This window comes from Bubalus kerabau, chromosome 13, assembly GCF_029407905.1.
Source record: "Bubalus kerabau isolate K-KA32 ecotype Philippines breed swamp buffalo chromosome 13, PCC_UOA_SB_1v2, whole genome shotgun sequence".
Lineage (NCBI taxonomy): Eukaryota > Metazoa > Chordata > Mammalia > Artiodactyla > Bovidae > Bubalus > Bubalus kerabau.
This window is the reverse complement of record NC_073636.1, coordinates 17309117-17335529: the sequence shown is the minus strand read 5'-3', so window position 1 is coordinate 17335529 and position 26413 is coordinate 17309117. Positions and strand designations below refer to the sequence as shown.

The window sequence follows — 26413 nt, the reverse complement described above, 5'->3', positions numbered from 1 at the left end:
TGCTGCTAAGTCACTTCAGTCGTGTCCGACTCTGTGCGACCCCATAGACGGCAGCCCACCAGGCTCCCCCGTCCCTGGGATTCTCCAGGCAAGAACACTGGAGTGGGTTGCCATTTCCTTCTCCAATGCATGAAAGTGAAAGTGAAGTCGCTCAGTCGTATCCAACTCTTAGTGACCCCATGGACTGCATGCAGCCTACCAGGCTCCTCCATCCATGGGATTTTCCAGGCAAGAATACTAGAGTGGGCTGCCATTTCCTTCCCCGATGGATACACAGTGAGTGCTAGAGAAGAAGACCGCTATGGAACTTAATCTACAAAATGGATGGGTCCATGGTACGCCATCTATTCCATGACTATTTTAAATTCCATGATTTTAGCATCAAAATCAAGATGGAAAAGGAGGAGTTAGCAATTAGCAGTGGGCCTAGCACTTCTGTGTGGAAAACAGAAGAGCAGAAGATGAGGCCCCTGACTGGGAGCCTCCAGACCCAACAATGAAGGGAATTCAGGGGTCTTTATCTTCAGCTGCCAGACAGTTCCCTACGAGGGGTGTGGGGAGAAGAACGCAATCACAGATGTGCTTTAGGACTGCCAGGTCCCAGCAGACAGCCTTGAGGTCGATGTCATTACGGACTGAGATTCTATTCTGGCAAACCCCTCTCTCAGCTCCTCCGTCCACCCCTCCCCTTTACCTCACTACCCCTAAGCATGCCAGGATCGCACCCAAAAAAGAAAGAGCCGCCCACTGAACTTCCCACCAGGAAGCCCTTAGTCCCTCCACCCTGGGCCGTGAGCACCAAGCCTCCACTTCAGGGGTCCAAGATGCACGTCCTGCCAATCAAAAGGCAGTGGGGCAGGCCCAGGGGTGCATTCCTGTCCTGCCTCTGAGCTGAGTGGCTCTGAGCAGTGGGTCTCAAAGTGCAGTCCCTACAGCAGCAGCAGCACCCAGGAACTCTTAAGAAATGCAACTCCTCCCACTCAATCACAGACCTGCAGAATCTGAAACTCCGGGGATGGGGATGGGGCCCGGCAGCCTGTGGTTTAACAAACCAGCTGGGGATTCTGATGCCTGCCCACTGGCTTCGAGAAAGTGACTTGGTTTTTTCTGAGTCACAGTTTTCCTCACTCAGCAAAGGGGGTTAATAGCACTCGCCTCACGAGGCTGTAATGTAAGAGTCAAATGAGATGCTAGATGTCAAGCACTGGATACAGCATGCCAACAAGGGTAGGCGCTCAGCATACTCGACTTTTGTCAACACCGTCTTCATCACCATCCTCATGGTCACCAGCACCATCAAAGTCTGCTACAGCAGTAGCTCAGAAACAGCAAAAATAAGGTTGTAATCCATGACAAGCCTGCTTTTCAGGAAAGTGCCTCTAAAGACAGTCCAAGGACAGAAGCTACGGGAAACTGGTAGATACATCCTACCTTGCCCAAGGTCATCCAAGGGCTGCCAGGATCCTGGGGTTACTCTTCCACACTACCTGTGATCCATGTAGATTCCCACAAACTCTGAGCATCTTGGGGGTTGGGAATCCAAAAATGAAAAGCATTCCCCATTTTATTGTCAAAATAAGGATAATATGAGTTTTGAGGCAACACCACCAGAGAGAGAACTAGAGGTGCCTGAGTTCAAATACTGGTATTTCGAACGCATAGTGGAAGTCCTTAGAACACGTTCTGAGTTGCTGATGGGTATTTTCAGAAAGGAAGGGTGACAAGAAGAATCATGTACAGACTGACAGCATCTAGAATCCAAGAGATAAGGGGAGAGCATACTGAAAGAACTTCTTGGATTACACACCAGCATTGCCTCGAACAACTGTGGCAGAGGTCGTGAGGGCCTCTAACAGCCAAAAGCAGTGGACACTGGTCAGCCACTGTGCCCTCTGGAACCTAACAGTTGACCACTCCATCCCCTCCATCTCCTCCCTTTGACCTCCAGCACACCGCTCGTCCTGGTTCTCCTATCCTCACCCAGACCTCCCTCCTCCTCCTTCTCTGGGATCCAGCCCACCCCGCACAGCTACCACACCCACTGCTTCTCTTTCAGCTCAGCCACTGAAACCCCGTTCCTCCCACTCTGGAGTCTGCACTGTGCATATGAAGATAAAGGATTGAAGAAGCACCAGGTCAGGCGCCATCTCTTCATCTCAGTCTATCATCCACTCTGTCCCCTAAAATACGGATGCAGAGGTGAGCAAAGAAGAGGCTGGTCTGTCTTTGGTCTCTTCTTGTGCCTTTTTTTTCTCTCTGGCAATCACATCCCCCTAGGCATTGGGTTGACCTCATGGTGACCTCCAGCCCCAGGTTAATCCTGAGCCCTAGAACTTCATGTCCCATCATCTACTTCCCTCCACCTGGATGCTCACCTAGCATCTCAAGATCAGTATATCCGACAGTGACCCCATTATCTTTCTCATGACATCTGTTACGACTCACCCCAAACTCAAGTTCAGAGTAAGACCCAAAAATTTAGGTGGAAAAACTTACAACATTTAACATAAAATTACTCTCCTAGTTTCATCCGTCACCTTCAAAACAAACCAAGATGATATTAACCTTCACGACAGATGCCCAAAATAAAAAAATCCTGACACAGTAAGGGAAACATCTGTAAAGAAACACAACCGTCCTCTTTGAATAGGACTCTAAATTCCATTGTATCTTTATTTCATCTTCTAGTTCCCTTAGACAGTTGTGTTGCAATTATCCCCACCCTGCAGAGCATTCACAGAGCATCCGTGGGCCCATGGAACTTCTAGTTTGGAGAAGCCCAAAGTATTAGATATACTATTTGTCAGCTCTCAATACTCTCCCCATTTGCCAGTCCTCCTAGTTAACAGGGCCATGTGGTCCCTCCAAGCTAGAAATATGGGACTCCCTCTAGATTTTTCTCTCTTCCTTATGCCCCACAATGAAGTTCAGATTCATGAATGCCCCTATTTCTACTTCCTAGACTGTGCCCAGATCAGCACTGCTCTCTCTGCCCTCTTCTCCCCCCCAGCACCACCAGCACTTGCCCAGCTCAGGGAGCAGCCACCTCCTGCTTGGAATCTGTCAGTAAGTGCTTCCTGTTTCATGCCCACTGTGCTTCTTATTTCATAAAAGTGGGGAGGAGAATCCACCCAAAACACACTTCTCTTGAAATCCATCTCTTATATTAAGTCTGATTCAACATGGTAGGAATGGAAAGAAAAGAAGGAGGCTACTTCCATGCCTATAAACACAACCATACTAGAATTTTTAAACACAGATCTAGGAGGACTTAAGACCTCATGGAAGACCCAAAAGAACTGAAAGCAGGGAATTGAACAGATAATTGCTACATGTTCACAGCAGCATGATTCACACTAGCCAAAAGATGGGAGCAACCCAAGTGCCCATTGACGGATGAATGGAAACAAAATGTAGTTTATCCACCTAGAGATTATCATATTAAGTGAAGTAAGTCAGAGAAAGACAAATACCATATGCTATCACTTTTTTGTGGAATCTAAAATAATGACACAAATTAGCTTATTTATGAAACATAAACAGATTCACAGACATTTGTGGTTGCCAGGTTGGGGTTGGGGAAGGGATGGATCAGGAGTTTGGGATTAGCAGGTGCAAACTATTATATATAGAAAAGATAAAAAACAAGGAGGTCCTACTGTATAGCACAGGGAATTATATTCAATATCCTGCAATAAACCATAATGGAAAAGAATATGAAAAAGAATGTGTGGGACACACACACACATACATATATCCAAATCATTGTGCTGTACAATAGAAATTAACACAACACTGCAAATCAGCTATACTTCAATAAAATAATTTTATGTGATTTATCTATATAAACCAAGGTGGAATATTATTCAGCCTTGAAAAGCAATGCAATTCTGTCATATACTACAATATGGATGAACCCTCAGGACATTATAAATGAAATAAATCAGACACAGCAAGACAAACATTATATGATTTCATTCATATGAAATACCTCCAGTAGTCAAATTCACAGAGACAGAAAGCAGAATAGTGGCTGCCAGAGGCAGGAGATGGGGGGAAATGGGAAATCATTTAATGAGGTATAGCATTCCAGTTTCTGGAGATGGATGGTGGTGATGGTGGTACAACAATGTGAATGTGCTTAATGCCAATAAACTGTATACTTAAAAGTAGTTAAAATGGTAAACTTTGATATATATATATATATATGTCATGTATGTATATATACGTGTGTGTGTGTATATATTTTACTACAAAAACATGATTAGAAACCCATTTTGTGTCTCATGGATGAGGTACCAATTAAGGTCAGTGTCCCAGAGCAGCTACTTTCCCTGGTTTCCATGGATTCCCCAAAGGTACTATTAGTGAAATTGCCAGTCTCCCATCCAACCCAGAAATGGAAGGAGAGTCCAAAGAGACTTAAGAGAAGCACCTAATAAAAAAATTCCTTTCTATTATATAGCAAAATATTAGTACTTTAAATAATATCAGCATATCTCTCGTTTAATTCAAACATTAAGCTCCATTAGCATATAGGGCATGCTTTATTATAAATGAATGTTGGTTTAAAAATAGGTTCCAGAATTGCCTTTTCAGTATACATAATTCCGAGAAAGTTATTCTAAAAAGACTGTTCCACCAGATTCCCCACAAAAATTGCAAGGACTTCTAAACAGCCTTCCTGGATCAAGTTTCCATCTGTCTCCAAAGAGAAAGAATTATCTGCACAAATCTCAGATCCTTTCCCCCATGACATCCTACCTTTCCATGGACCCTGGGGCCAGCCAGCACGTCCAGCTCTGGACTATGAGAGGCTGCCAGCTAGAGAATTACCTCTGGGCCATGTGGTCACTCAGAGTAGACTCATGGCTTCAACTCCAGCACTACCACCTGCTGTCTAAAAGACTTCCTGTAAACCTCAGCCTCTCTGGCCTCAATTTATTCATCTGCAAATTGGAGACAATAATAGTTCCTCCCTCTTAGAGTTGTTACAAGGATTAAATGAATTAATAGCTATAAAATGCTCCCATGTGTTAGATATTATCATTTTGATATACAAGGATCTTCATGATGTGGCCACAATCTACTTTATCCAAGTGCAACTTCTGCCCTTGATTCCTGCACAGATAACCCTGCAAACTGATCTTCACCAACACGCCACACCATTTATGCCTCCAGCTCTGCATGTGCTGTTCCTTCTGCCTGCACACCCTCTGCCCCAAGTTGACCTGGTAAATTCTTTAAGGGGCATAACTTCACCATGGGTGGCTTTCCTATTTCCTAGATGGACTTTTGTCCACTTTTCTCTGAGTTTCTGGTGGCCCCTGCTCACCATGAAAGCCATCCCCACCTTGGACACGTGTCTGCTCACCTGGCTCCCTAGGTAAAGAGCAGTGAGCTCCTGGGAGGCAGAGTCTGTACTAACAATGTTCCCTGCGCACGCGGCCTCAAGGAGAGGCCTGGCATATAGAAGACATCCAGTGAAAGCTGAATGAATGTTGAGCATAAAGAGTGAGACCAACACCAGGAAGGAAGGGAGAGGAAAGAAAAGACAGGCTGGAATAAAGCTGTGCCAGACTTCACATGGGAAGAAGCATGTGCTCCAGGGAAAGGAAGAGATGCAAGGTTTTTAATCTCAGGGAAAGTGAAGTCATTCAGTCATGTCCTACTCTTTGCGACCCCATGGACTGTAGCCAGCCAGGCTCTGCTGTCCATGGGATTTTCCAGGTAAGAATACTGGAGTGGGTTGCCATTTCCTTCTCCAGGGTATCTTCCTAACCCAGGGATCGAACCCGGGTCTTCCACACTGCAGACAGATGCTTTACCATCTGAGTCATCAGGGAAGCCTAATCTCAGGAAGGAAAGAATCAAACGACACGTGGGCCAAGCAATCAGTGACACAGTGCACAGGTTATCTGAGGCTCACGGGTCTTGCCAGGGCTCAAGCCATCCATGCCTGTGATAACTTTAGACAGGAACACACAGAGAAGAATGGTGGGAGCCGTGTGGAGAGTGGCTCCTCTGTATCTCAAAGTGCCCTCTCTCACACCTCAGTAATCTGAGTGATGTACCCCAAACAGGGGTAAGTGCACTAAGCAAAGAAGAGCAGAGACATGTTAGATTAAACATGTTCAGAAGCACGACTCTCTCACCATCTCTCCTTGTTACCGCGCCAGCAGTAAATGAAGAAATCTGAGACCCATTTGGCAGGTGGAGAGATAGGTGGAGAACCCAGGGTGGGGTGCAATGTGGTAGGTGGTTTCTAGTGTTGTCTTTCATGATTCTCAGGAACTAAAGAGCGGAAAGGCCCTCAGCAGCCAGGATCACTCCTGGCCTTTAACCTGCAGGTTCAAGGTTGTTGAGCTCTAGTCAAAGACTCAGGACGCATTTCATATGGTCACCTGACAGGCAAAGCTAGCCCCACACTGAAAAGTGGGCTCACCATCTAAAATGAGGTGCTATTTCCAGTTAGAAGTCAACATCAGGACAAGTGAGTTCAGGCCCCAAATAAACATGAAAGAGGACCAAAAGGAAGCCACCCCACTTGTACCCAGGTGTAGATGTCGACCAGGGCTGAAGCCCACCCTCCAGGATGAGCAAGTCCGCTCCCACCACCTGCAGGGAGCATGCACACAGGCAGGGGAGCTGATCAATGTGCAGCAGCTTGGCCTCCGGCTTCTGATCCACAGCAGCCAATGCAGAAGGAACACTAAAAATAAGTATGCCAGAAACACACACGGGGTGACAGGAAGACACGGAGCAAGAGAGGAGAATGAGAGGGGACTGATGGCACGCTGACTGCCAGAGGGAAGGTCAACCCCACACACACTCATACACACACACACACACACACACACTACACATACACACCACACAAACCTATACATGCATACATACACCCACACACATCCACACACCCACACGTGCATATCCATATACACACCACACACACATACATATACACACACCACACACACACATATACATACGTACACACAACACACATACACATCACATACGTATATATACATTCATATACACCTATACACATACATACCCATATACCACACATGCATACACACATGTATGCAGCACACAACACCCCCTACACATACACACACATACATACACACACCACATGCACACCATACACAAAAACACACACATACACAGGGTGGCCCTGTTTAGTATAGAGGTAGCAATACACTGGTCCATGACATTCACTTCAAACCAAGACTGGATTTCTTGGGTTTCAAAAGACATATATAGTATTTGGGGGCAATGCTGCAATATGAGAAAAATGCCCAGTTATGTCATTTAATTAAAAATGGAAGAAACAACACACGATATGAAAGCAATTGTGTTAACTATTTATGCATAGAAAAAGCCTGGAAAATATATTAAAATTTAACAGCGGTTATTTTTGAGTGACAAGATTAGAGTTGATTTTTATATTCTTCAAGGTTTTGCATCTTATACAAAGTGGGGGGAGCACACTTTCCATAATTTACAAAAGCAAGCCTAGACGTACTAAGCCAAGGTTTTCAAAGCATTAGACAAAATCATTATGAAAGCTGGAAGGCAAATGCAGCCCTCGAGGCTAACTGTGTTTCTGTAACAATGGACATTTTGAGACCATCTGAAATATCTAATTATCTGGTTGCTTACTAATATGTGAACATTTGGAACCACTGAGATGTATCTTTGAATACAAAGAAAAATCCAAAGCAATCAAGTGGAAATTCACCATCCTTTTTCTGGTTCTCATCCATTTACTTAAACATCAGAATGTGCCCCGAAGAGAATGTTCAATACTTAAGAAGAAGAACCTAGTAAACCAAAAAAGTGAGGACACAGAACAAAAATCTACCAGGAATAACAAGGTTCAGAGAGACTGATTATATATAAAAGCTTAAAAGAATAATTTAACATGTGCATTTTCCAAGTCCCTTGAAAGGGTCTTTTTAACTAAATCATCACTCAAGTAAAATACATTAGTTTCTCCAGAAGCTACAAATTTGAAAACTAGATTCTTAAAAATGTACAAAATAATATTATACTATATTTGCAAAAGCATGTTATTACATTAGCTTTTCCTGGGGGAAAAAAGCTCTCAGGGTTCCCATATAGTAACTTGCTGTTTACGCAGTTACTTAAGAATTAGTAATTCCTGTGAAAGGCGTGTCTTTTATTTTCTAAATGTATAGCACAGGGTGGCAAGCCAAATAAGGGAATATTATCCAAATGTCACCTTCCCTGGCTGTGTCTAAGCCAAGGGTTAGGGTTAGGGTTAGGGTTAGGGCAAAGGCAAGGAATGGAAGGCTGGTTGCCTGTGCATCCCAGAGGGAAGGCCTGCCTCAGCGGCAAGAGTTAACTGCACGAATTAGTAACTTGGACAGGCTGAAATGCAGACACTTACAGGTCTATATATGCAAGAGGGAGGGTGGGGGAACCTCAACTTTCTACTCTAGAATGCTGAATTTAATTCAGGAGTATAAAAATGATGGGTGGTTTTTTTCTCTCCCCAAAAGGAAACAAGGCCACCTTTCCACTTCAGATGAGCCCCTTGGGCTCACAAGGGCTGTGATATCCAGGATTGCAGGAACAGACCCAGATGTTTGCCCTACACTAGACCACCAGCCTCCTCTCCTGTTTCCTCTGTGTCAGGGGAGCTGCAGGTATCCCTCCTCTGAGCATCTCTCCCCGTGGAGATGGTGATCTCATTTCCATCAGCCTTAATGACCCACCTCTCTGGGGGCAGGATGCTGTGTGGGTTGCTGGGGCAGATGAGATTTGGGAAGAAACTGCTAAATAATGGATAAAAGGAGGCACCACCAGCCCTCCAATACCTAATTATTTGCTTGCCTGAATCTGATAAGAAAAACAACTTCATGAAAGGAAAAGATGACAAAGACAGAAGCTCATTCTTCTCAAACCTTCAGGAAACTCTGGCTCCAAACGGGTAGGGTGTGGTCAAGGATTCGGCTGCAGACCAGACTCGAGCTCCTGCAAGTGTAAACCATCACACATGTTCCTGCCACGTGGGCTGGAGAGAAAGGGGGGCACAGGCAGGCGGTAGGGGTGCCCAGCAGGGGGCCAGCTCATCCCTGGAAAATGTAGGACAAGGCTCCCTCCTTGCCTTTGAGCTGCCAGAGTTTTACTCTGTTTTCAGTTCGGCCAATAGCCTGGGAAAACCTCTCCTCCTCAACTGGGGTGGGGACTCCCCACCCCATTCATCCCATGCTCACTTCTCCGCTGCATCTGGGAACCAGCCTCAGCCCAGCAGCTGTCCACAAAGTCAGGTTCCATCTTTGCCACGCAAGCCCACTTCCTGGCTTTTATCCTCTCCAACCAAATTTCATTATTTTCAAATCACTTGGATGATACCTCACTGAAAAATGCAAATAAAAACTACAGAGGTATCATCTCACACTGATCAGAATGACTGTCATCAAAAAGTCTACAAACAACAAATGCTGGAGAAGGTGTGGAGAAAAGGGAACCCGTTTATAGTGTTGGTGAGAATGCAAACCATACAACCACTATGGAGAACAGAATGGTGATTCCTTTAAAAATTAGGAATAAAACTGCCATTCGTGCATGCATACTGAGTCGCTTCAGTCATGTCCAACTCCATGCAAGCCTATGGGCTGCAGCGTGCCAGGCTCCTTCCATGAGATTCCCCAGGCAAGAACCCTGGAGTGGGTTGCCATGCCCTCCTCCAAGGGATCGTCCCGATTCAGGGGTCAAACCTGTGTCTCAGGTCTACCTGCATTAGCAGGTGGGTTTTTTATCACTAGTGCCACCTGAGAAGCCCTAAAAACTATCATATGACCCAGCAACCCCACTACTGGGCCTATATCCTGAGCAAACCGCAATTGAAAAAGACACATGTATCCCCAGTGTTCACTGCAGCACTATTTACAATAGCTAGGACATGGAAGCAACTGAGATGTCCATCAGCAGATGAATGGATAAGGAAGTTGTGGTACATATACACAATGGAATATTACTCAGCTATAAAAAGGAACACATTTGAGTCAGTTCTAACGAGGTGGATGAACCTAGAGCCTATTATACAGAGTGAAGTAAGTCAGAAAAAGAAACACAAATATCATATATTAATGCATATATTAAATGCATTATATGCGATGGCACACAAGCACGGCCGAGAGGAACTACCCCACATCCAAGGTAAGGAGCTGCGGCTGTGCTTTGCTAGAGAGGCTGTGAAGAGATACCTCACCTCCAAGGTAAGAGAAACCCAAGTAAGACGGTAGTCGCTGAGAGAGGGCATCAGAGGCCAGACCGACTGAAACCACAATCACAGACAACTAGCCAATCCGATCACATGGACCACAGCATTGTCTAACTCAGTGAAACTAAGTCATGCCGTGTGGGGCCACCCAAGATGGACGGGTCATGATGGAGAGGTCTGACAGAATGCGGTCCACTGGAGAAGGGAATGGCAAACCACTTCAGTATTCTTGCCTCAAGAATCCCATGAACAGTATGAAAAGGCAAAAAGATAGGACATTGAGAGATGAGCTCCCCAGGTCAGTAGGTGCCCAATATGCTACTGGAGATCAGTAGAGAAATAACTCCAAGAAGAATGAAGGGATGGAGCCAAAGCAAAAACACCACCCAATTGTGGATGGGACTGGTGATAGAAGCAAGATTCAATGCTGTAAAGAGCAATATTGCATAGGAACCTGGAATGTCAGGTCCATGAATCAAGGCAAATTGGAAGTGGTCAAACAGGAGATGGCAAGAGTGAACGTCGACAGTCTAGGAATCAGTGAACTAAAATGGACGGGAACGGGTGAATTTAACTCAGATGACCATTATATCTACTACTGTGCGCAGGAATCCCTCAGAAGAAATGGAGTAGCCATCATGGTCAACAAAAGATTCTGAAATGCAGTATTTGGATGCAATTTCAAAAACGACAGAATGATCTCTGTTCGTTTCCAAGGCAAACCATTCAATATCATGGTAATCCAAGTCTATGCCCTGAACAGTAATGCGGAAGAAGCTGAAGTTGAACGGTTCTATGAAGACTTACAAGACCTTCTAGAATGAACACCCAAAAAAGATGTCCTTCTCATTATAGGGGACTGGAATGCAAAAGTAGGAAGTCAAGAAACACCTGGAGTAACAGGCAAATTTGGCCTTGGAATACGGAATGAAGCAGGGCAAAGGCTAACAGAGTTCTGCCAAGAGAACACACTGGTCATAGCAAACACCCTCTTCCAACAACACAGGAGAATACTCTACACATGGACATCACCAGATGGCTAACACCAAAATCAGATTGATTATATCCTTTGCGGCCAAAAATGGAGAAGCTCTATACAGTCAGCAAAAACAAGACTGGGAGCGGACTGTGGCTTGGATCATGAACTCCTTATTGCCAAATTCAGACTTAAATTGAAGAAAATGGGGAAAACCACTAGACCATTCAGGTATGACTTAAATCAAATCCCTTATGACTATACAGTGGAAGTGAGAAATAGATTTAAGGGACTAGATCTGATAGAGTGCCTGATGAACTCTGGACGGAGGCTCATGACATTGTTCAGGAGACAGGGAGCAAGACCATCCCCAAGAAAAAGAAATACAAAAAAGCAAAATGGCCGTCTGAGGAGACCTTACAAATAGCTGTGAAAAGAAGAGAAGCAAAAAGCAAAGGAGAAAAGGAAAGATATACCCATTTGAATGCAGAGTTCCAAAGAATAGCAAGGAGAGATAAGAAAGCCTTCCTCACCAATCAGTGCAAAGAAATAGAGGAAAACAATAGAATAGTAAAGACTAGCCATCTCTTAAAGAAAATTAGAGATACCAAGGGAATATTTCACACAAAGATGGGCTCAATAAAGGACAGAAATGGCATGGACCTAACAGAAGCAGAAGATATTAAGAAGAGGTGGCAAGAATACACAGAACTGTACAAAAAAGAGCTTCACGATCCAGATAATCACAATGGTGTGATCACTCCCACTCATCTAGAACCAGACATCCTGGAATGTGAAGTCAAGTGGGCCTTAGGAAGCATCACTACGAACAAAGCTAGTGGAGGTGATGGAATTCCAGTTGAGCTATTTCAAATTCTAAAAGATGATGCTGTGAAAGTGCTGCACTCAACATGCCAGCAAATTTGGAAAACTCAGCAGTGGCCACAGGACTGGAAAAGGTCAGTTTTCATTCCAATCCCAAAGAAAGGCAATGCCAAAGAATGCTCAGACTACCACACAATTGCACTCATCTCACACGCTAGTAAAGTAATGCTCAAAATTCTCCAAGCCAGGCTTCATCAGTACGTGAACTGTGAACTTCCAGATGTTCAAGCTGGTTTTAGAAAAGGCAGAGGAACCAGAGATCAAATTGCCAACATCCACTGGATCATCGAAAAAGCAAGAGAGTTCCAGAAAAACATCTATTTCTGCTTTATTGACTATGCCAAAGCCTTTGACTGTGTGGATCATAATAAACTGTAGAAAATTCTGAAAGAGATGGGAATACCAGACTACCTGACCTGCCTCTTGAGAAACCTGTATACAGGTCAGGAAGCAACAGTTAGAACTGGACATGGAACAACAGACTGGTTCCAAATTGGAAAAGGAGTACGTCAAGGCTGTATATTGTCACCCTGCTTATTTAACTTATATGCAGAGTACACCATGAAAAACGCTGGGCTGGAGGAAGCACAAGCTGGAACCAAGATTGCCAGGAGAAATATCAATAACCTCAGATATGCAGATGACACCACCCTTATGGCAGAAAGTGAAGAAGAACTAAAGAGCCTCTTGATGAAAGTGAAAGAAGAGAGTGAAAAAGTTGGCTTAAAGCTCAACATTCAGAAAACGAAGATCATGGCATCTGGTCCCCTCACTTCATGGCAAATAGATGGGGAAACAGTGGAAACAGTGGCTGACTTTACTTTTCTGGGCTCCAAAATCACTGCAGATGGTGACTGCAGCCATGAAATTAAAAAACACTTGCTCCTTGGAAGGAAAGTTATGACCAACCCAGACAGCATATTCAAAAGCAGAGACATTACTTTGCCAACAAAGGTCCGTCTAGTCAAGGCTATGGTTTTTCCTGTGGTCATGTATGGATGTGAGAGTTGGACTATAAAGAAAGCTGAGCACTGAAGAATTGATGCTTTTGAACTGTGGTGTTGGAGAAGACTCTTGAGAGTCCCTTGGACTGCAAGGAGATTCAACCAGTCCATCCTAAAGGAGATCAGTCCTGGGTTGGAGGGACGGATGTTGAAGCTGAAACTCCAATACTTTGGCCACCTGATGCAAAGAGCTGACTCATTTGAAAAGACTCTGATGTTGGGAAAGATTGAGGGCAGGCGGAGAAGGGGATGACAGAGGATGAGATGGTTGAATGGCATCACAGACACAATGGACATGGGTTTGAGTGAACTCCAGGAGTTGGTGATGGACAGGGAGGCCTGGTGTGCTGCGGTTAATGGGGTTGCAAAGAGTCGGACATGACTGAGCGACTGAACTGAACTGAATGCATATATATGGAATCTAGAAAGACAGTACTGACAATCCTACATGCATGGCAGCAAAGGAGACACAGACATAAAGAACAGACTTTTGGACACAGTGGGAGAAGGAGAAGGTAGGATGATCTGAGAGAATAGCCCTGAAACGTATACATTACCACATAGCCAGTGGAAGTTTGATGTATGACACAAGGAACCCAAAGCCGGTGCCCTGTGACAACCTGGAGGGATGGAGTAGGGAAGGAGGTGGGAGAGGGGCTCAAGAGCGAAGCATCACAGGTATGCCTATGGTCAATTCACGCTGATGTGTGACAGAGGCCATCACAATACTGTAAAGTAATTATCCTCCAATTAAAATAAATAAATATTTTTTATTAATTATTTGGGAAAAAAATTTGGGTAAAATCAGCAGATCATCCTAGCGGCAGGGTGGCCTGTCATCTAGGTGTGATATTGGGCTACAGTGCTGTAAGATGTTACCACTGGGAGAAACTGGATAAAGGGCACATGTTGTGGTTGTTCAGTCGCTAAGTCATGTCCAACTCTTTGCAGTCTCATGGACTGCAGTACACCAGGCTTCCCTGTCCTTCACAAACTCCCAGAGTTTCCTCAAACTCATGTCCATTGAATCGATGACACCAGCCAAGCATCTCATCCTCTGTCACTCCCTTCAGCCCTCAATCCTGGCCCACCAGGCTCCTCTGTCTGTGGGATTCTCCAGGAAAGAATACTGGAGTGGGTAGCCATTCCCTTCTTCAGGGGACCATCCCGAACCACGGATCGAAACCTGTATTGCAGGCAGCTTGTTTACCATCTGAGCCACCAGGGACGCCCCAAGGGTACATAAGCTCTCTCTGTATTATCCCTGTAATATGTTATATGTATATTACTCCCGTGTTCATGTAAATCAACTATTGCCTCAATTAAAAATGTCCATTAAAGAAAACCCAAATAATACATGTTTCATGTGAATAGAGACCAACCAAGAGGTCATCCTACCCATGATCATCACACAGCCTGAGCCTGAGTACCGTCCAGGCTGCCGTCATTCAGCAAATACACACGTCGTCCCTCAGCATGCCAGTTACTACACCAGGCATTACAATGTCTGTCTCAGTTGATGGTCTCAGAAAATGAACAGTGATGAGAGAGAAATCAGTGAGGAAGCCCTTGTGTAACCGACAATCTGATTTTTTAAACAGAGGTGAAAATATTTAGACACCCTTGAAATAACCGCACTATTCACACCAGAACGTTGCCCCAGTAACAATTCATCTGCTCCCAGAATTCCAGCTGCCCAGAAAACATGAGAGTGGATTCCCCACCACCAACTCTGACTACTTAACTGTGGCAGCATCCTTCACTTTTTTCTGCTCTTCACATATTCAGGAGCAAGTTTCTCAAGGAGCAGGGCTGATAGAGAGAACCTGTACTTTGTTTCAGAATGAGTTCTCAAAACCCTGTGTACCTTTTAGCCAGAAGGTTTGGGAGAACTTCAACAACAAGTGTGCTCCAGGCCATGACAACCTTCATTTAACACGCTGCTTTGTATGGCAGCTTCTATTTGTCCAGAGTAGATGCTGCTCTCAGCCAGCTTAAACAGCCCTTCAGAGCTACCGTGATGACCCTCCCGTAACCCAGAAGGACCAAAGAATTGATGCTTTTGAACTGTGGTGTTGGAGAAGACTCTTGAGAGTCCCTTGGACTGCAAGGAGATCCAACCAGTCCATTCTGAAGGAGATCAGCCCTGGGATTTCTTTGGAAGGAATGATGCTAAAGCTGAAACTACAGTACTTTGGCCACCTCATGCGAAGAGTTGACTCATTGGAAAAGACTCTGATGCTGGGAGGGACTGGGGGCAGGAGGAGAAGGGGACGGCAGAGGATGAGATGGCTGGATGGCATCACTGACTCAATGGACGTGAGTCTGGGTGAACGCCGGGAGTTGGTGATGGACAGGGAGGCCTGGCGTGCTGCGATTCATGGGGTCGCAAAGAGTCAGACACGACTGAGCGACTGAACTGAACAGTCCCCAAAACAGACTCTTCTCAATGGACAGAAGTTTAGGGAACCAACATTCTTGCTGGGCATATTTACTGCTGCTGGTGCGTATCAAAGTATTTTTAATCCATGATCTAATTTGCTTTCTACAATTTGTATCAGTACTTTTACATGAAGAAACTGAAACTAAATCTCTCAAATATTTATTTATCAGTTCTTGGTTACTCAGGACTTGATGATTCAAGATTATTTAACCTTTCTCCAGCCTCCTCCTAGCATTTAGGGCATTTTATTCCATTTCTACCAGGGAGCAGGCAATAGTTTGAGAGAGTATGCCTTGAGTCGGGGAGGTGAAATTACTCCGCAGCCCCCTAATTCACTGGTGACCTGGCACTTGCTTCCCAAAACCCTGGTCCCCTCATCCATGATGTGGGCTAACACCCACACTGCAGGGTTGAAGGGATGATTCAACGGGACGATGTGAATAGTCTACTAGTGGCCGCTCAAAATGTTACCCCTTGGGTCAAAAGCTGTTTTTGAAATAAGATTCATTCAATAGAAACAGGAAAGTAACAACCAAAGTGACATTTTAGGATTATCAGAGAATTTTAACTATCTGCACCAATCTCAGGATAATTGAGAATGGTCTGTAATAAGCGGCTGTCTCAGAAATGCCCAGGTGAGAAGGAGGATTTGTTTCTTCTTTTCGTTTATCTGAACTGGTAAAGAAATGCCACCCTGCTATCTTATCCTTCAATTAGAAATCCCCCACTAAAGCTCTGCATATAACTAACACACACAGAATTCTAGGGACTTTACGGTTGTGTCCTCACCGGATTTCCACTTTATGGCCATACACACAAATGCAGGGTTTAGAAATGATTATCCCCTGCTGGATGCTCAGAATGACTGGCAAGCAAGTGTGTACTTGGACTTCTACTGAAGAGAACTGCCTTACCAGTGATTTCTAAGTGGCCAAATTTCAAAGAACTTGAAATGTGGCAAAACACACCTGAAGTGTCTATACTGATCACTCCTTGCTGCCTTGTCTGACATTAGCCATTAACATTAAACTTCTCAAATTATAGTGTGGGTGCCAGGGGGTGGGAGAAGCCACGAGATTACGATGGCACGTCTTCCCGATGCATCGGTGTCCTCAGGACAGTCCGTGAACCACCCAGAGATGCCTGAGAGCGTGTGCTTGCTTCTCTCCACTCTGGAGAGTACTGGGGGGAAGGCTGAAAAGCACTTCTGCTGGTGAAGGAAAAGAACATTTTATTGAACATCCATCTGCCAAGGCCTGTGCTACGTGTTGACACACCATTATCCTGGTTAATTTCTTACTTAGAAATTCAACGATCCTGAGAAAAAGGACAAACAGCCAGGGACTTTTTATTACTGTTTTGAGATACATTTTAACTCAGAACCCAGCTCAGCATTTTATATCACATCCTCTGAGTCTCAGATGAGAAAAAAGCACCAGCAACTTGGTAGTGAAAACACACCAGTGGCAACCACAGATATGAGAAAATTGGTTGATAAAGATACAGAAGTGCTGGTGGGGAATGAATTCTCCTTGTTTACTTAAAAAGGTCAACTTCTGAATATAAACAAATCATCAAATTTACTAAAAAACACTCATAAGCACCAATACATGACACATTTATATATGTGTGTGTGTGCATGCATGCATGCATACATGCATGCTCAGTCACTCAGTTGTGTCCAACTTTTTGCAACTCCATTGACTGCAGCCTGCCAGGGTCCTCTGTCCGTGGGATTGTCCCAGCAAGAAAATTGGAGTGGGTTGCCATTTCTTTCTTCAGGGGATCTTCCTGACCCAGGGATCAAACTCACAACTCCTACATCTCCTGCATTGGCAAGTAGATTCTATACCACTGTGCTCAACCTGGGAAGCCTATATATCAACTCTTAAGAGTTTATTTTCATTCCCTAACTCTATGAGTCAGGAAATAAGCTTGCTCCCAAGACAAACTGCAGCCACAGTTTGCTCAACAGAATTTTGCCAAGAGATGCACCTTCTCTAGCATCATGCTCCTTTTTTCTTCCCAGCCCTTCAGAATGGTCCTATCCATGCTGCTGTTAAGTGCTTCCCTCTGCATTATCTCAGCAACCTGAGAAGACCCCCTTATCTTAACCGGTTATAAATACATAAAAGCTCCCTGGATCAAATCAGCCCAGTGAGCCTGTTTCATCTGTCCTTTGATGTCTCTCCTTTCTCGTTACACATATGACAAAGAAATCTTAGTGAGTGCCAATAAAATACACAAATGTCAACTCTATTCTGTTGTCCTTGATACTATTACACTTCACACCCATCCTTCCAGGTTGCCTTGAGATGTTCACAAATATGGTCAAATGCTTATCAGTAGTTTTAAAAACTCTTAACAGGCCAGAAATACAAACTGTCCCTTCAGGAAAACATGTCCACAAAAGAATCATTTATTTTTCATGAAATTAACAGAGGTGGGGCTTGGCCAAAACACTAAGACCACTGTGAACACATATTCATCTTCTTTCACTGACTCACAAAAAAAGCTAAGGATCTTGATTTGTGCACAAGATGTAAGAAATGTTGGACAGGAATATTCGGGGGAAATGGATACCAGAACATAGCATCTACTGTGTACACAGGAGATGGAGGGGGTCCCAGGAGAAGCAGACTTCAGTTTCTGTGACAAGCAACAAACTTCTGCCTCCAAAGATATGTTGGTAAAACAATATAGTCTCCTCTTAGCACCACTAATCTGCTATTAGGAGCATATATCAACTACAATTGTAGAGGAAGAAGGCCTAAAACCAGTTGTGAAAGATCCCTAGGCTGGTGCACTGCTTTGGGGGTATGCTTACTTTATTTTTTTTAATTATTTTATTTTACAATATTGTATTGGTTTTGCCATACTTTGACTTGAATCCACCATGAATGTACATGTGTTCCCCATCCTGAACCTTCCTCCCACCTTCCTCCCCATCCTATCCCTCTGGGTCATCCCAGTGCACCAGCCCCGAGCACCCTGTATTGTGCATCAAACCTGGACTGGCGATTTGTTTCACATATGATATTTTACATGTTTCAATGCCATTCTCCCATATCATCCCGCCCTCACTCTCTCCCAGAGTCCAAAAGACTGTTCTGTACATCTGTGTCTCTTTTGCTGTCTCGCATACAGGGTTATCGTTACCTTCTTTCTAAATTCCATATATATGTGTTAGTATACTGTATTGGTGTTTTTCTTTCTGGCTTACTTCACTCTGTATAATAAGCTCCAGTTTCACCCACCTCATTACAACTGATTCAAATGTACTCTTTTTAACGGCTGAGTAACATTCCATTGTGTATATGTACCCCAGCTTTCTTATCCATTCATCTGCTGATGGACATCTAGGTTGCTTCCATGTCCTGGCTATTATAAACAGTGCTGCAATATTAGGGTGTCTCTTTCAATTCTGGTTTCCTCAGTGTGTATGCCCAGCAGCGGGATTGCTGCATCATATGGCAGTTTTATTTCCAGTTTTTTAAGGAATCTCCACACTGTTCTCCATAGTGGCTGTACTAGTTTGCATTCCCACCAACAATGTAAGAGGGTTCCCTTTTCTCCACACCCTTTCCAGCATTTATTGCTTGTAGACTTTTGGATAGTAGCCATTCTGACTGGCGTGAATGGTACCTCATTGTGGTTTTGACTTGGATTTCTCTGATAATGAGTGATGCTGAGCATCTTTTCAGGTGTTTGTTAGCCATCTGTATGTCTTCTTTGGAGAAATGTCTGTTTAGTTATTTGGTCCACTTTTTCAATGGGTCTTTTATTTTTCTGGAACTGAGCCACAGGACTTGCTTGTACATTTTTGACATTAATTCTTTGTCTGTTGCTTCATTTGCTATTATTTTCTCCCATTCTGAAGGCTGTCTTTTCACCTTGCTTATAGTTTTCTTTGTTGTGCAGAAGCTTTTAATTTTAATTAAGTCCCATTTATTTTTGCTTTTATTTCCAATATTCTGGGACGTGGGTCACAGAGGATCCTGCTGTGGTTTATGTCGGAGAGTGTTTTGTCTATGTTTTCCTCTAGGAGTTTAATAGTTTCTGGTCTTACATTTAGATCTTTAATCCATTTTGAGTTTATTTTTGTGTATGGTGTTAGAAAGTGTTCTAGTTTCATTCTTTTACAAGTGGTTGACCAGTTTTCCCAGCACCACTTGTTAAAGAGATTGTCTTTTCTCCATTGTATATTCTTGCCTCCTTTTTCAAAGATAAGGTGTCCATAGGTGCATGGATTTATCTCTGGGCTTTCTATTTTGTTCCATTGACCTATATTTCTGTCTTTGTGCCAGTACCATACTGTCTTGATGACTGTGGCTTTGTAGTAGAGACTGAAGTCAGGCAGGTTGATTCCTCCAGTTCCATTCTTCTTTCTTAAGATTGCTTTGGTTATTCGAGGTTTTTTATATTTCCATACAAATTGTGAAATTATTTGTCCTATTTCTCTGAAAAATACCATTGGTAGCTTGATAGGGATTGCATTGAATCTATAAATTGCTCTGGGTAGCACACTCATTTTCACTATACTGATTCTTCCGATCCATGAACATGGTATATTTCTCCATCTATTTGTGTCCTCTTTGATCTCTTTCACCAGTGTTTTATAGTTTTCTATATATAGGTCTTTTGTTTCTTAAGGCAGATATATTCCTAAGTATTTTATTCTTTTTGTTGCAATAGTGAATGGAATTGTTAAAAACATCTCTCATTATCCCAAAGAGCAAAAGGCATTAGAGAAACAGCCCACCTTGGTTGAAATTCCCCATTGCCCAAATGTCTCACCTTTGCATCTGTCTCTCTCTTATTTCCTCTTTGAATTCAGTAGAGTTATAGACATAGAAAACAAACCTATTGTTGCCAAGGGGAAAGTTGAGGGGGGAGGAATAAACTGGGAGATTGGGGTTGATATATATATACTATGGTGGGCTACAGGTCATGGGCTCACAAAGAGTTGGACACAACAGAGCAACTAACACTTTCACTTTCACATACATAAAACTGGTATATTAAGGACCTACTGTATAGCATAAGGAACTCTACTCAATACTCTGTAATGACCTATATGGGAAAAGAATCTAAAAAAGAGTGAATATATGTATATGTGGGGCTTCCCAGGTAGGGTTAGTGGTAAATAAGCTGCCTGCTAATGCAGGAGATGTAAAAGACCTGGGTTCGACCCCTGGGTTGCAAAGATTCCCTGGAGGAGGGCACAGCAACCCACTCCAGTATTCTTGCTTGGAGAATCCCACGGACAGAGAAGCCAGGCAGGCTACAGTCTATAGGGTCACAAAGAGTCGGACATGAATGAAGTGACTGAGCACTCATGCACACATATGTATAACTGATCTACTTTGCTGTATACCTGAAACTAACACAACACTGTAAATCAGCTATACCCCCAATAAAAATTTTTTTTAATTTTATTTTATTTTTAAACTTTACAAAATTGTATTAGTTTTGCCAAATATCAAAATGAATCCGCCACAGATATACATGTGTTCCCCATCCTGAACCCTCCTTCCTCCTCCCTCCCCATATCATCCCTCTGGGTCGTCCCAGTGCACCAGCCCCAAGCATCCAGTATCGTGCATTGAAGCTGGACTGGCAACTCATTTCATACATGATATTTTACATGTTTCAATGCCACTCTCCCAAATCTTCCCACCCTCTCCCTCTCCCACAGAGTCCATAAGACTGTTCTATACATCAGTGTCTCTTTTGCTGTCTTGTACACAGGGTTATTGTTACCATCTTTCTAAACTCCATATATATGCATTAGTATACTGTATTGGTGTTTTTCTTTCTGGCTTACTTCACTCTGTAAAAATTTAAAAATAAAAATAATTTTGTAAAAATGAATTCAGGAATAAAACACAACTCAGCAAGCACCGAGTGTGTATCCTCACAGTTCCTACATTCCTCCCGTTATCCCTAAGCACAGCTGCTTGATGCACATCAATCACAGTTTACAAGGCTGTGGCCTCACTGTCAATGATGGAGAGTGTGGGCAGTCCCACCATCACGGGACTAGCATTAACGACCTCCCCAGCCAGGTCCAGTGATGCCAGCGAATATTCTGTAAGGCAGGTGGCAGAGTGGAAGACCTCGTGCAGTCACAGCCTCTCCTCTTCTTTATCTACCAGGAAGCAAAGATCACATCCTCCTGAATTCACCCTGAGATGGATTCCAAGAGAACAGATCTGACAAAGTTCTGAAACATCCAACCTCAAAAATGGCCCAAACCCCTTCATCAATAAAGCAGAGGGAGATACAACAGCAAGCCTCCATCCTCACCTTGCTGTGCATTTCCCAGGATGGCTGTGGATTCTGGAACCCCTGGACATTTCATTAACTATTCCACAGAATGGACTTTATCATGATTAATAAAGATCTTATTACTCTGCAGTTTTCAAACCTTAAAACAAATTCTGATTGCAGGTGCTTCTGTACTTCACTCACAAGCCTAGGATTGTTTGTGAATGCTGGCTCCAGATACATCTATAGTTTGGACTTTGGTTGCCAGGAAAATTTCAGACTCCCAAGTCTGGCCGCCAGTCTGTGTTGTTACTCCTTTGTATCTGAGCAAGACTCAAGTCATAGAACTGGAGATGCAAGAAACACTCTGACCATCAGATTTTTCCTATGCCTTTGATCTCTGTTCCTCATGTTTCACCAAAATTGACTTGAACCCAAAGAAACAGAGAAAAATCTCTTTCAAAAAGTTATTTCATCATAGAAACTTTAAAAAAATAACCATATTAATCTTTCATCTGATTCAGAAACTATGAAAGAGAAATCTGCCAATAAAGAGACCAGAATAAGAAAAAAAAAAAAAAAACAAATAGAATAAACACAGGAAGTAAATGTTCCACACGTCTATATTATCCAGTGTGGAACTATCTCCATGGCAGTTTCAGACAATGAATATAGAATGTGAAGGGTACATGGTGTGTTGTGTGTGTTTCTACTTTCTATAGTTGGTATGTTATAGTACAGGGACAATTTATATTTAACCATTTTATGAATGGAAAAAACAAATAACAGACTTGTCATAGAAATATCTTGCCTAATAACCTATGGTTATACTCACAAATCATATAGATAATTATCCCCGCTACAGCCCCACTGTTGTGAAAACAAACCATGATGGTCAAATCCACTTTTTATTTATTCCACCAAATTCAGGTCTCCTGCCAACACAGCAGTAAACTGGGGTACAGTGACTGCTCCGATGTCTTTATGTCTCTGTTTGAAACTTCAGTGATACCGATCTTACAGTAAAATGAAATCTTGACTGCTATAGCAAAAGATCAGAATTGAGAACTGACCCTACTTTATTATCCCACGTGCAAGAATACTGTTCATGAAGGCACCATGAAGACGGATGAAGATCAGCAATGACCCTCCCTTCTGACCTCAGCATGGGTTCCTTTTACTTCCTCCCCTGGACCCCAGCAGCAGGAGGCTTCTCTCCCTCACTCATCACCTGCTTGTCTGTCTGCTCTTTTGAAAATGCAGGCTTTGTAGAAGCTTGGACCTTAAGGTGCCTGCTGACACCTAAAATAGTGCCTGACATGGCAGATTGGCTGATTGGCTCAATAAGCACTGAATGTACTGACTTAGCTTCTGAGAAATGAAACAGAGCGGGTAGCCTCACCTTCTCACAACACATTCAACCAGCTTCACCTTCTGTCACCTACTCATGGTCCGGTTCCATGTCAAAGCGCATGCTGGGACAGATGCACTTTCACTGGTTTGTTTTTCTGCATCCTTCAAAATGTCAATGTAATATTAAAAAAAATACATACAGGAGCCCGTCCTATATCTATCCCTGATCACTCTGCTCTGCTCTGCCTGCTCCAGGAACACATCTGTATGTTTCCTGTTTATCCATCCAGAGTTTCTTTATGCAGATATTAGCAAATTCACCTACAAATCTTCATATCCCAGTCTTTCTAACATAAAAGTACCATACTCTCTACACTGTCCTCCACCTTGCTTTCTGAACTTGGCAATGAACCTGGATGTCATTCCACATCAGAACACGGACCTTCCTCACTCTCTTTTAACAACTGCACTGTACACATACACCGTGCTTCAACCACTTCCTTATGACTGATGACCCTGGGTGGCTTCTGATGTTTTGGCGTTATACACAGTTTCAGTGATAACCTTATACAGATGTCATTTCATTACCTGGGCAGGTGTTATGTATAGGGAAGATTCCCAGGACAGGACTGCACATCTGTAATGCTGGTTCATACCACCAGACCCCTTCTGTCAGGTTGTTAAAAATAGTGTTAGCTGGCTATAAAGAGGTGTGATGCCTTAAACATATGGATATGGCATTCGCCACTAGAATTTTTCCCATTCTTGTTAAAGGGAATGCTAACCTAATTCTTCAGTTTCATTAAACACAGACACTTTAAAATGTAAATCAATGCAATATCCCCCGATGATGGTCAGTGGTAGTTTTCCTATTCTACTTCCATCCATCAGGTCTCTACGCTAACAGATTTTCCTGCTAGAAACCTATTAGAGGCTCTCTAAAGGCTAGCAATAGGCTCTCTAATAAAGCCTTGAAAGCCTAGTTAATACAGGGGGAATTAAATTTTTATAAGAGTATTCAGCAGTTCTAAATCAGCAGCAAATATTTTTTTCCTCACAATACCCAAAATGACATGGAAAGAAAAACACAAATGAATATTTAAAGCCTTTATTCATTCCAATGCAGGGGACCACCCCCCCAAACAAGTTTATATTCTCAGAGTTTTTAGTAATTCATAACTCTTTTTCACAGTGAGAATCTAAAATTAGAAAATGATGCCTATTTGCAGAATTAATGAAAAGGTCTTTTTCCCACTCCTTTTAGAGAAGGCATGAGGAAACAACATAGTTTCACATGAGAATCTTGGCTTTCAGGAAACTGGCCCTCCAGCTTAGGTTATTTATCATAGTCAAGGAGCACAAAAGCAAAGATTTGCTTTTGTACCAGCGCAGTTTGCTAAATACAAGTATACTAGACTAAATTCATTTCTTTGTTTGATACACAGTTGACCCTTGAACAATGTGGTGGCTGGGGTACCAGCCCTCCTGAAGTCAATAATTCAAGTATAATTTAGAGTGGTCCTTCCATACCCACAGTTCTGCATCCCAAGGATCAACTAACCACACATGATATAGTACTGTAGTATTTTCTACTGAAAAACAACTACATATAAGTGGGGCCACAGAGTTCAAATCCATGTTGTTCAAGGGTCAACTGTACTACTGCAAGATGCCTTCAATATATTTTAAAACCACTTGGCATGGACAGTATGATATCCTCCCCATGCTCTCGAATGTACACTTCAATCCTAGAGACAGTTTGTTAACCTTAATCAATAACTCATACTCCATCCACCAAAGACACACAAGAGCATCTTCAGCTGCTGTATTCATACTGGCCCCAAAGTATAAACAAATATCTACCAAGTGTAGAATGGATATCTAAATTTCATACAATGGAGTACTACACAACAACAGGAAAAAATGAACAATTTACATATGCAACAACATAAATGAATCCCACAAAATGTAAGTATGACTCCATCTATATGGAATTTAGATCAGGCAAAACTAATTTATGGTGACAGAGGTCAGAACAGTGATTACCTCTGGGCAGGGGGATGTTGCTCCAACTGGAGAAAGGGGACCCAGGAGACTTCAGTGATGGAAACGTTCTACCTCTTGATCCAGGTGGTCATTACATGGGTAAAAGTGTTTGAGATTTGTGAACTCTGTGCATGAGTGTATGTGTGCTCAGTCATACCAGACTTTTTGTGACCCCTGTGGAGCCCGATAGGCTCCTCTGTCCATGGAATTTTCCAGTCAAGAATACCAGAATGGGTTGCCATTTCCTCCTCCAGGGATCTTTCTGACCCATGGATCTAATGCACATCTCCTGCACTGGCAGGAAGATTCTCTACCACTGTGCCACCTGGAAACATCAACTATACTTCAATTTTAAAAACACACAGAAAAACACCACACTATCAAAAAGACTCTCAAACACCTCAGCTAGCTCTAAATGGCATTGGAAACATTTATGGGGCATATAAAATGCAAGGTTAAACCCCAAACTGCTGGGTTTAAAATGAGTTGACTGCCTCTTTCTCTCTGGTAAGTGTACCATTTATCTAACCAGTATCAATGCTGTTTGTCCAACCTACAGCTTGACCTACAGGTCAAGGCAAGGGTGAGGCAATACCAACCTGTCTCAACTGATCCCATGAACTAAGTCATTTTCAAATTTTCATCTCATCCTGCTATAGAGTCACAGTCTCTAAACTTTGAATCCGCCTGCTCCGAGAACAAGAGCTAAATGAGCAAAATCAGAGCAGCTCCCTAAATGTATTAAACATAAAGCAACATGCCTTAGGGATCATTCAGTTAGTCCTGCTTTCTCCTTCCTCCAATGAAGCAACTATAGCAATATAAAGTCAATTCATTGTATGACCTGACCTCACGGGGGGAAACTGAACAGGAACTGGTATTAGAGGATATTAAAAAAGCATTAATTGTATTATTTGTGATCATATCATTTTGGTTATATGAGGAAATTTCCTTCCATCTTTCCTTCTCTCCTTCCTTCCTTCCTCCCTTTCCTCCTATGGGAGTAACACGTAATCCATACTAAGAATTGTTAGGGTTAGAATGTCAAGATATCTATTTTTTAAATGGACATATAACATTGCATAAGTTTATGAAAGTGAAAGTGGAGAGTGAAAAAGTTGGTGTAAAGCTCAACATTCAGAAAACGAAGATCATGGCATCCGGTCCCACCACTT

The 26413-nt window shown here is 43.0% G+C and overlaps 1 protein-coding gene and 1 non-coding gene across 3 annotated transcripts in view; both read right to left on the bottom strand.

Moving 5' to 3' along the window:
- CAMK1D (calcium/calmodulin dependent protein kinase ID) overlaps positions 1-26413 on the bottom strand; it is a 391644-nt gene that overhangs the window by 285821 nt on the left and 79410 nt on the right. The window lies entirely within an intron of this gene.
- LOC129626297 (U6atac minor spliceosomal RNA) lies at positions 23874-24002 on the bottom strand. The gene has a single exon (XR_008701908.1). It is a non-coding gene; the product is annotated as a U6atac minor spliceosomal RNA (small nuclear RNA).